This window comes from Leptopilina heterotoma, unplaced genomic scaffold (assembly GCF_015476425.1).
Source record: "Leptopilina heterotoma isolate Lh14 unplaced genomic scaffold, ASM1547642v1 Lhet_293, whole genome shotgun sequence".
NCBI lineage: Eukaryota > Metazoa > Arthropoda > Insecta > Hymenoptera > Figitidae > Leptopilina > Leptopilina heterotoma.
Genome location: NW_025110998.1, coordinates 202666 through 214883, shown reverse-complemented (window position 1 = coordinate 214883; position 12218 = coordinate 202666). Strand labels below are relative to the sequence as shown.

Genomic DNA, 12218 nt, shown 5'->3' with positions numbered 1-12218 from the left:
AATTTTCCTTAAAAATCTCTCACTTTCAATTTCACTTAAAATATACTTTCACTTTCAATTTCACCCCAAAATTTTCACTTCTACTTCAAAATTCAAAATTTTTCAAGTAAAATTAAAAAATAGTTTAAGTCAAAGTAAACATTCTTTGAGTGACAGGGAGAATTCTTTCAGTGAAAATAAAAATAATTTAGTCGAAGTGAAAGTAAAAATTTTTTGAATAAAAGTGGGAATTTTTTACGGAAGGTGGACATTTTTTGAGTCAAAATAAAAATGACAATTTATTAAGTAAAAGTCAAAATTTTTTTAGTAAACGCGACAATTTTGCGAGTAAAATTGAGAATTTTTTTAATGAAAGTAAAAATTTTGTGAGCAAAAGTGAGAATTTTTTATAGAAAGTAAAATTTACTGAGTGAATGTGAAAATTTTGTGAGTGACTGTGATAGTGTCATTTTTAAAAAATTTAAATTGAACTTTTTTTGAGTGAAGTCAAAACTTTTTTGTTAGTAAAAGTGAGAATTTTTTTTAATAAATATAAAAATCTTTTAAGAATTTTTTGAGTGATAGTAAAAATTTATTTAGTGAAGGTGCAAATTTTTTTAGTCAAAGTGAGAATTTTTTTAAGGAATGTGAAAATTTTTAAAGTAAATGTGAAACTTTTTGAGTGAATGTGAACATTTTTTGAGTAAAGGTAAGATTTTTTTAGTGAAAGTGAACATTTTTTTGAGGAATGTTAAAATTTTTTGACTAAATGTGAAAGTGACAATTTTTTGAGTGAAACTGAATTTTTTTGAGTGAAGTCAAAATTTTTATCAGTAAAAGTGATAATTTTTTTTTGTATAAAATATAAATGTAAAAATCCTTTTAGTAAAAGATAAAGTACGAATTTTTTGAGTGATAGTAAACATTTATTTAGTGAAGGTGCAAATTTTTTTAGTCAAAGTGAGAATTTTTTTAAGGAATGTGAAAATTTTTAAAGTGAATGTGAAACTTTTTGAGTGAATGTGAACATTTTTTGAGTAAAGGTAAGATTTTTTTAGTGAAAGTGAACATTTTTTTGAGAAATGTTAAAATTTTTTGACTGAATGTGAAAGTGACAATTTTTTGAGTGAAACTGAATTTTTTTGAGTGAAGTCAAAATTTTTATTAGTAAAAGTGATAATTTTTTTTTTGTATAAATGTAAAAATCCTTTTAGTAAAAGATAAAGTACGAATTTTTTGAGTGATAGTAAACATTTATTTAGTGAAGGTGCAAATTTTTTTTAGTGAAAGTGAGAATTTTTTTAAGGAATGTGAAAGTTTTTAAAGTGAAACTTTTTGAGTGAAGTCAAGATTTTTGTTTGTAAAACTGAGAATTTTTTTTTGAATAAATGTGAAAATCCTTTTAGTGAAAGTTAAAGTGAGAATTTTTTTGAGTGAAGTCAAAATTTTTATTAGTAAAAGTGATAATTTTCTTTTTTAATGAATGTAAACATCTTTTGAGTGAAAGTGAAAGTAGAAATTTTGTAAGTGAAAGTAAAAATTTGTTTAGTGTGGTAATTTTTATGTTAAAATTACGTGAACGCTCTCCAGTATTATTTATAAATCACCGACAATTCAAATCGTCAATCTGGTAAATATATTACTAACGATGAAATAATGACAATAAAATCCATATCCCCATCACTAAGAAAAAAATAAAAAAAAATCTTTCCTAATTTCTTTCGAAAAAACCATTAAAATACATTTTTTATCAAAAAAATGACAAATTATGATTCAACGATAACTATACGAAATAATTAATTGACCTGCAATGGTTGAAACGTAAGACAAATTTTATGAGCGCGAGTTTCGATAAATTTTCCTAGAAAGCAATTCATTACATCTATAGAGGATTGAATATTTGCATTGAATATAATTCTAAATACATTGGACAGGGAATTGTGGTTATATCGAGAGAGTCGCATTTATATACAAAGTTTCATTATATTACTAAAGGTACATTCGTTAAATTGATACTACACCTATATATACACATAAGATAGACGTCCATTTTCCTATCCCAATGTAACCCTTGAAATTTTGCCCCTAACGCGACTTTCGTGTAAAGGAAGCAATTTGGTTAATGATACCTTTATCATGCAACGCTGAGGGTTAGGGTTCTTTTCAAATATTATTCATGAATTTACGTATGGGGCACCTTTCTCTCGTTCTTCTTTCTATTATCTACTCGTCTTTTCAAGGTTGTGACCCAAATTTTCGCAATTGGCACTTTTGTACATTAATCCATATAAAAAACGAATTTTTTTCTCTTTTTATAATTTTTTTTTTGTTCAAATTTCAAATTAAAAAAAATTTGATTTATTCAAATTAAATTATATAAAAATTAAAAACATAAAAAAATTATATTTTTCATACATTACAGAATTATTTTTTCTTTAATTTACTGCTATTCTTATTAGTTAGTTTTCTTCTCAAACCAATTTCTCTGTAACTAAAACTCAGTGAAAAGATGTTACAAACAATTAATTATTTTCCGCATTATATTCTTATTGGAAAATTTAAGGGAGAAATAATTTAACATTTTTCTTTAAATCTTTAATAAGAGTACCTATAAGTTTTCTTTATTTCGCAATTAAATTCAATTTAGTTGAAAAATACTTTCACGAAAACAAAAGTAGTTTATAAACTTCAACACAAAGGACAATTAACTGAAGTCAGAGAAAAGTTTGTTCAATACTTTATAATGTAAAATAATGAGAATATATTTTTTCTCAACTTTTATTTTTTTTTCAAACAATCACTTAGTTTACTTTAAATTCAAAGTTTACATACATTGAATTTACAAAATCAATCTCCCTTAAAGTTTCGAACGTTCAACTTGGAGGGAATTTATTTCCTTTTTCTATAAATTAAAATTTATTCCAATAATTAGTCACGTATTCAAAAAATTGGTTATAAAAATTCTAAAGGTTAACTTTTGCTTTTATTAAAATTATTATTCTTATGCGATTATTATTATTATTATTATTATTATTATTATTTTTTTTTTTTATTTTTATTTTTTTTTTATTTTTATTTTTATTAACATTATTATTATCTTTTGTGTTTATTATTATCAATCCTATAATTTTCAAATATGGAGTATTCGTAATTAAATTTATAATTGCATTTTTCTTGAAAGTCTGCCTTATATAATTAAAATTGTATTTTAATTTCTTTTGAATTAACAATTTTTTAATTTTCATTTTAGAAAAGATATGCGACCACGAAAACGACGACTCTAAGCGTGGGGATTGAAATTTTCGGAACTCAATATTGGACATAAAGGTATGTAAACAATTTTAGAATGTAATAATTCCAGGAGAATAATTTTAGGACTTAATGGATTCTGAAGCACTGTTCCATTAGTTGGATAATTATTGAATTAGAAGCGAATAAAATGTTTATTGCATCATTAAGAGATGTGGATTCACTTACATTATAAACAACGTAGTCGAAATATTATAATACAATGACGTGTGTTAATATTTACTATTTTCAAAGATTTTAATAAAATTCCTCGAAACAATTCAATTATAATAAACATTATAATTAACCAGCAACAATTCGCGCGCTAAAGCGCGCGGCTAACTTTTTTTTTCATTTTTTAAATAAAATTAGCAATTTCAAAAATAATAGAATTTAAAAAATTGTAATTCAAATTTTGATTGAAAACACTAAAAAAAATTCAATTTTTAAGAAATTACAAATAATTGCAGAAAATCAATTATTTTCAAAAGTAATAAAATTTCATAAAATTCAATTATGTTCAAAATTAAAAAAAAAATTCTCGCTAAAATCTCAATTATCTTTGTAAATAAAAAAAATTTCACGAAAGTTCAATTATTTTGAAAAATGACAATAAAATTCGTGTCTTAATTTCAATTATTTTCAATATCGACTATTTTAATAAACTTTTCCGAAAAGAATTCAATTATATCTAAAAAAACATTTAATAAAGTTGTACACAGACATTTTAATTATTTTCAATAAAAATTCCACAGGAATTCAATTATTTACAATTTTTTTTTTATAAATTTCTTCGCAATAATTTAATTATTTTTATAAATTTTTTATTATTATAAATTTTATATTATTATAAAACATGAAGAAATCGATCACTCCGATTAAATTTTACAAAGAATTCTATTAAAAAATTTGTCAATAATTGAATGTCTGAGAAATTTTATTAAATTTTTTTGAAAATAATTGAATTCATAAAAAGCATTTTATTATTTATGAATATAATAGAATTCTTGCGAACGATTTATTAGAATTTTTTTAAAATAATGGAATTTCGAAGAACAAAATTTATTACTTTTAAAAATAATTGAATTATTGTGATGAATATTGTTATTTATTAAAATAATCTCCAAATAATTGAATTTTCGAGAATAATTTTCTTATTTACATATCGACGTAATTGAATTATTTAAAAAAAATTTAATTACAATTGTATTTAAAACAATTAATTTATTTCGAACAATTTCATTAAATTTTTGAAAATAATTATTCATTCCTTCCAAAAAATACTAAAAATTCATTTTTTTAAATAATTATTTCGAGAAATTTAAATTAAGTTTTTAAGAATAATTACATTTTTTTAGCAATTCCTCTAAAATTGTATTAAAAATAATTGAAATCCTGCTATGAATTTTATTATTTACGAGAATAATTGAATAGTTTGCTAGGAATTTTATTATAATTCTCAAAAATAATTGAATTACAGAAAAGAATTTTATTATTTTTGAAAATAATTGAATTATTTCGGAAAAATTTATTAAAATATTTCAAAAAAATTGAATTTCTATGAAAAATTTTATTTTTTTCGAAAGTAATTGAATTCTTCATAAGAATTTGATGAACATTGTTTTAAATAATTAATTTTTCATTGAAATATAATAAATTTAAATATAATGAAAATTTTATTAGTTTAAATAATTGAATTCTTGTGGAAAACTTTATTTGTGAAAATAACTGAATTTTTTCGATCAATTATTTTAAAATAGTAACAAAAATAATTGAAATTCTTCAATGAGTTTTATTATTTATGAAAATAATTAAATTCATGCTTAAATTTTTTTTTTTGAAAAATTTTATTATTAGTGAAAGTAATTGAATTATTGTGCAAAATAAATTGCATAAAATTTTTGTTTAAATAATTGATTTTTTCGAAATTTTTTTGAAAATAAGCGAATTAAAAGTAGTGAAAATTCTCTAAAAAAAAACATTATTTATATTCTTTGTTCAGAAAGTTGAATATATAATAATTTTTTTACCCTCCTTTATTCTTCAGAATAATTAAAATTTTCGTAATGAAGATTATTTTTATAAATCAAATAACAATTTTTGCGAAATTCAATTCTCCTCGTACAAGAAAGTTTAATTATTTTCAATTTTGAAAATCTGATGTCACATTTGAAATCAGCAAAATTTGAATCAAACGGAAACTAAAAATTCCTTAATATTTATAATTAATACAAAAATATCTAAACTTTCTTTTTCTCCAATTTTTTCCCAGCAAAAAAATATTGCGAATTTCCTTCCATCCAAAAAAAAAAAATATTGATAATTTTTTTCCCCACAAATAATCGCAACGTAGCTAAATAATTAACAAAGCAGTGAGTGAAATTCAAATTTATAATTAAAAGTAATCTGACGAAATGTAATTAAATGTTTTAAAACAGGATTTCACACGACAGCATTTCTGTTTTACGACTGTCTGTCTCACTCTCTATATAGTCTCTTTCACCCACACACACATTCACACAAAATGACTGTTACAAATTAAAATGTAAATTAAATAGCTAAGTCTTGTCTCGTCAATATTTAAATTGTCCGCGTTGATAAAACGCACGAATAGCTATAATACGAGGAGGGGAAAATTTAGTCAATTGACATATGAAAGTGTCAATTTTGTGGTTATATGCGCAGAATAGAGTAAACATGTCTCTGAATAGTAAAGTAGTTCGTTTTGTGCGACTGTGCTTCAGTTTTCCAAACCCTTTATTTTATATAATATAGGAAAGGGAAAAGCTAAAGGTGACAAAACGAGAGAGTGTGCTTGAAAAGCACCCCTTCTATATCCAACACTTGAGTTTCAGTTATTGCGGAGAGAGAGAGAGAGAGTTTCCAACAGTAGTGCGAGACTGTCGACGATGGTATATATCGTATCGTATTGTTAAAATGGCACTTATTTCAATTATCAGAACCCGTTGAGTATCCTTATTCGCTCTAAACTCCCGCATTCGTCGCGCGATATAATAAACGCTTAAATATATATCTATATATATATATTTGTATAGTTAACTTCATTACTTGACCATTTAGCGTATTTTATTTTTCCTCCCGCACTTAATAATGTTAATTTCCTTCTCTTTATTCTATACAATGAAATTTGCTATCAAAATATCGAGAAACGTTTTCCAGAGCGAAATATACTCGTATGACTCATTATAATAAACGCCTAGGTGAAAATTGTGTGGGGAGAAAAAAGAAAAATTCAAGTGAAAAATTTTTATAAAAGTGCGGTGACAATAATAATTAAAACTAGCCGCTTGGAGGTATTAAAATTAATTTTCGCCATTCTCTTTGGAAAAAGAGAAATCTCTAGAGAGGTAAATTATTTATTACCAAGTTTTTTTTTTATTTGGAAAAAATTTCCAATTAGTAATTTCACTGAAATTAGGTGTGAAAGTTATTACAAAACGTATTATTATTTTTATTACTATTATTATTTTTTATTATTATTATTATTATTATTTATTTATTTATTTATTCATTTGCGGGCATTGAGTCCCATTCGTACATAAAGTACTAAAAGTACCTGTTTAACAGTTGTAAAAATATTATAAACATTAGGCTGCGTTATTATTATTATTATTAAATAACAATTTATTTATTATTATTATTATTATTTCTCCCATATAACTATTTCGATCGAGTGATAAATTCATACTTATATATATTATTATTATTATTATTATTATTATTATTATTATTATTATTATTATTATTATTATTATTATTATTATTATTATTGTTGTTACAAAACGCTGTTAAAATATTCATTGTGTATTTAAAAATTTATTTATATTTTTCTATTTAACAAAAGAAGAATTCAATATTGAAATTAGTAAAATTAATTTTTATAGAAGGAAACGTAAATGGAATTGAAAAAAAAATTGTCTTTTAATAGAAGAAAAATTATAGTTTAGGTACTTTATTAATTAGAAAATGAGTGACCGAATTATTATTATTTTTTTTTTTGATAAATTGCCTAATGTTGAATTTTTTAAAGGGGGATTCATGTTTGGATACAATTATCGAGATGGGTTAATGGGTTCAAAAAATTCTTTTCGATTACGTATGCAAAAGAATTATTTTTTGATGACACGCAACGAGATTTATTGGAATTAATGTGGTTTCTATTATTAGTGTCATTAAAAATTAAAGTTCGTTTTATTACAACCAGATTTTTTTCCTTAGTAAAAGGAAAATTATTTTTTCAAAATATATAAATTGAAATAAAATATATTTTCGAATATCAATTTCAATTTTTGAATGATTTTAGATTTAAAATTTGAAAAAAACACTTGTTTGAATTCAACTGTTTTCAATGCAATTTCAATAAAATTCTTTGAAATAATTCAATTGTTTTTATAAAAAGTAAAAAAATTCTGTACAAAAATTCAATTATTCTCAAAAGTTTTGATAATATTTTTTATAAGATTTCAATTATTTTCATAAATAATCAATTTCTTCGTGTGAATTCAATTATTTGCAGTAGGATTTTTATAATATTTTTCCAAATAATTCAATTATTTTCAAAAATTGTAAATAGAAAATTCGGTATTAAATCAATTATTCTCAAAAGATTTGATAATATTTTTTATAAGAATTCAATTATTTTCATAAATAATAAATTTCTTCGTGTAAATTCAATTATTTTAAAAAATTATACTAAAATTCTGGAAGAAATTCAATTATTCCTAAAAATTTTGATAAAATGTTTTATAAGAATTCAATTATTTTCATAAGTAATAAATTTCTTTGCATAAATTCATTTATTTTATAAATTTTTAGTAAGTACAATTATTAAAATATTTTATCGAAAAAATCCAGTCACTTTGAAAAATTGTAATAAAATTCTGAGATGAATTCAATTATTTCTAAAAAAATTTCAATAAAATTCAATAATCAAAATTTTAATTACAATTGTTAACAAACACGATCATTTTAAAAACTTGAAAGAAATTCTTCGTAAAATTCGATTATTTTCAAAATTGTTAATTAAAATTATTAAAAAAAACTACATTATTTTTAAAAAACTTAAGAAAATTCTTTAAAAAAATTTAATTCTTTAAAAAAACTCTACTAAAATTGTTCAAAAGAATTAAATTTTTTATTAATATAATTTTAATAAAATGTAATAATAAAATTATTAATTAGAATTATTAATAAAAATCCATTATATTTCAAAAATTAAAGAAATTCTTCGAATTCAATTAATTTCAATATTTTAATAAAATTCCTTGAATAAATCAAATTATTTAAAGGAATTGTAATATAATTCTAAGAAGAATTTTAATCCTTTCTAAAAATTTTAATAAAATTAAATTCTCAAACGATTCATTACAATTATTAACAAACAAGAATATTTTAAAAATTTGAAATTAAACTCCCTTATTAAAAATAAAATTAATTGAAAACTGATTACAAAAACAAATCAAGGAAAAAATAAAAACCCAATGAATTGAACTATTTTATAAAAATCCAAATAATATTAATATTGAAGTGGAAAATAATCGATTGTTCATTAATAATTCACAATCAGATAAATTAAAATTAGATTAATCAGAAATAAAATTTTTACATTAAAAAAATAATTGAAAAATAATTACGAAGAAATTAACAAAAAAGTAAAAATACTAATGAATTTCAATATTTCATAAAAATTCATAATAATATTTATAATTCAAATGGAAAAAATTGAGTATTCATGAATAATTTACAATCAGATAAATTAGTTTTAAATTAATTAGAAATAAAATTTTTTTCTACTAAAAAAAATGAATTGAAAAATAATTACAATAGAAATAAGTTAACAAAAAACTAAAAAATTTAGATATTTCGTAATATATTTAATAATATTTATAATTCAAATGAAAAACAATTGATTATTCATTAATAATTTACAATCAGATAAATTAGTTTTAGATTAATTAAGATTATCAGATTTCCCCTAATGATATAGAGAAATTAATTGAAAAATAATTATTAAAAAAAAAAAAAAATGAACGAAAAACTAAAAATCTAAATTTAAGATATTTCAAAATACTTCAAAAGGATAATTTATTATTCGTTAATAAATAATTAAATAAATCTAATAATCCTTTGAATAATAATTTAATAAAATAATTTAAATAACATAAAATTTAATAATACTTTGAAAAATAAATCATTTAATTATATTGAACGGATATTAAATTATCTATTCAATTATTAAATGTTATCACTAATATGATATATTGAAAGGATTAAATGTAAATAATAATCACTAATGAAAATTAATTCGAAAAATCATTTCGACGATAAGTAATTGTACATCCAGTGAATAATTAAATAGTGAATTATCGTTTTTATTCTAAAAATAAATTATTCTCAGTAATAATTTATGAAAGTCATATATTGACTTTTTTTAAATTTAATTTAAATAAGCTCATATGTGGGTATTAAATTTACGTTCGTTTGTGGTAAAATATTTCTTTTTAAATGAAAATATATATGTCATTTCAACAGTAGAAATGATTTTAGAAGCCCTACAGAACTATATGAAACGTCGGGCATAATAACTTAATAAGTTTGCGTGAATCCATATGTGTAAATTGCATGTCTCGTTTTTCAGTATTTAGTGCTATATCTATAGGTATTCCCAGACAATAGTATTTCATTACAAAGAATATTTTTTAAAACTGATTTTCTTAAGATTTTTAACTTTTTTACTCTAATTTATTATTTTATTATTCTAACATTCAGTAAAAAGCTCTTTCTAATGTGAATGATTTTAGTTAAAATTGGACTGAAAGAAAGATTTTTTTTACAGTGGAAAAATTTATATTTCTTATTTTATTATTTTCTTTTATATTTCTTATTTTATTTTATTTTCAAAAGATGACATTTTTTTCTTAAAACTCTTGTCAAGTAAAATTTAATAATTAAATTTTAAAATTAAAATTTGAATGAAGAAAAATATTTATATAAAAAGAGAGTGGAATTTAGTTTTAAAAATGCGCTGAAAAGATGAAACTCGATTGAAGTGATCTAGGTTATGGGGTTTCATAGAGTCTGGAATGGTAGATGAGATAGGAAGAATGAGAATTGAAGCAGATTGAAAGTAAATGCTCAAGAATCCAAGTATATTCAAATAGATTGAATAAAATTTAGGTCTTAAGTGATGCACACAAAAAAAGAAGTTATATATTTTAAAAGCAATGAAATGGAAGAAATAGCGTTACGATTACTGAGCATTTAAAGAAGAGAGAGAGAGAGAGAAAAAAAAGATTTAATTAAATATTGACGTATATTCGATTTTTTTCCCCATGCATTTAACGTCTATTGTCATTTACGTAAAACTCCAATTTAACATTTAGAGTGGAAAATCATTGGATGGAACATAGTTTCATTTAAATATAAATTTTTGTTTTGTCTGACCGAGATTGATTTTTATACTGCTGAAAGTAAAAATTCGAAGATTCTTAACAGTTCGTCTGACTACAACTATCTTTAACTACTGAAATAAAAATTAAGGAGCAAAATGACGCGCGTCTGATTAAAATTGTTTTCTACTACTAATGTACTAATAAAATAAATAAAAGTTAATTTTAATAAAATTTAAATTTGTCTGACTAAAATTGAGTTCTACTACTTACATCATTATAACCCAAATTAATTCCATGTTTAATTTTTTCTTTCTTTCCAAAATGTCCAACAAAAATTATTTTCACTTAGTTCAAGAATATTGCAAAATTAATGCAAAATTAAATTATAAATAATTTTTTAAGGATTGTTTACTGTAATAAATTTTGAAAAAATCGAGTTGCATTCCGACAGGTTTCACTGTACAATTAAAATCTAAGCATGCCTGACGAAAATTGAGTTCTACTACTGAAGACAAATTTAAATTTAAATTATTAATCATTAATTGTTAATAATTTAATTGATTTGGAAATTTGAAAAAATAAAGGGATAGAAAGAAAAAAATTTGCATTTTTTGTCTGACTAAAATTGAGTTCTACCACTGTCAATTTAATAAAATAAATAAAGGGTTACATTTAACACAATTGAAATTGAGTACGTCTGACGAAAATTCACTTGTACTACTGAAGTACTGAGAAAATAAATAAAGGGCTACATTTAATAGTACTAAAGCTGAGTACGTCCGACTAAAATTGACTTGTACTACTGAAATTCAAATAAAATAAATAAAAAGTTAATTTCAATTCAATTAGAAGTTGAACTTGTCTGACTAAAATTGAGTTCTACTACTGACGTCTAATTCAAATTAAATTGCAAAATATAATAAAATCAAAATCTAATATGTTTGATTAAAAATGACTTTCACTACTGACGTTATATTAACATACGTTAAATGCTAAAATTAATACAATTAAAATCTAAACATATCTGACTAAAATTCAGTATTACTACTGAACCTTTAATAACATATATTTTTGAGCTAAATGTAATGCGATAAACTTTTAAATATGTCTGACAAAATTTTGTGTCTATACTTGACGCCCTATTAAAATAAATTATTGGTTAAATTTAATACAATAAAAATCTTAGTTTTGTCTGACTAAAATTAATTCTTACTACTGACGTTCTAATAAAATAAAGGACTACATTTAATATAACTAAAAGTTAAGTACGTCTGACTAAAATTAATTCTTACTACTGACGTTCTAATAGAATAAAGGACTACATCTAATATAACTAGAAGTTAAGTACGTCTGACTAAAATTGACTTCTACTACTCACGTTCTATTAAAATAAATAGTTAAACTAGCAACAATTTTAAAAATAATAGAATTTGAAAACTTTCTAATTCAAATTTTTGTTGAAAACACTAAAAAAAATTCAATTTTGGAGAAATTACAAATAATTGCAGAAATTCAACTATTTCAAAAAAAAAAAAATAA

The 12218-nt window shown here is 21.6% G+C and overlaps 1 protein-coding gene across 4 annotated transcripts in view; it reads left to right on the top strand.

Annotated features, from left to right (window-relative positions):
* LOC122504372 (lachesin-like) overlaps window positions 1-12218 on the top strand; it is a 203160-nt gene that overhangs the window by 31305 nt on the left and 159637 nt on the right. For 3 of the 4 annotated variants that reach the window (XM_043615456.1, XM_043615458.1, XM_043615455.1), the window contains exon 3: window positions 3230-3306. The gene's annotated coding sequence lies outside the window, so the exon portion shown is untranslated. Of the gene's footprint in view, window positions 1-3229; window positions 3307-6554; window positions 6636-12218 lie in introns of those variants that run through there. The other variant, XM_043615457.1, reaches the window with a different exon arrangement.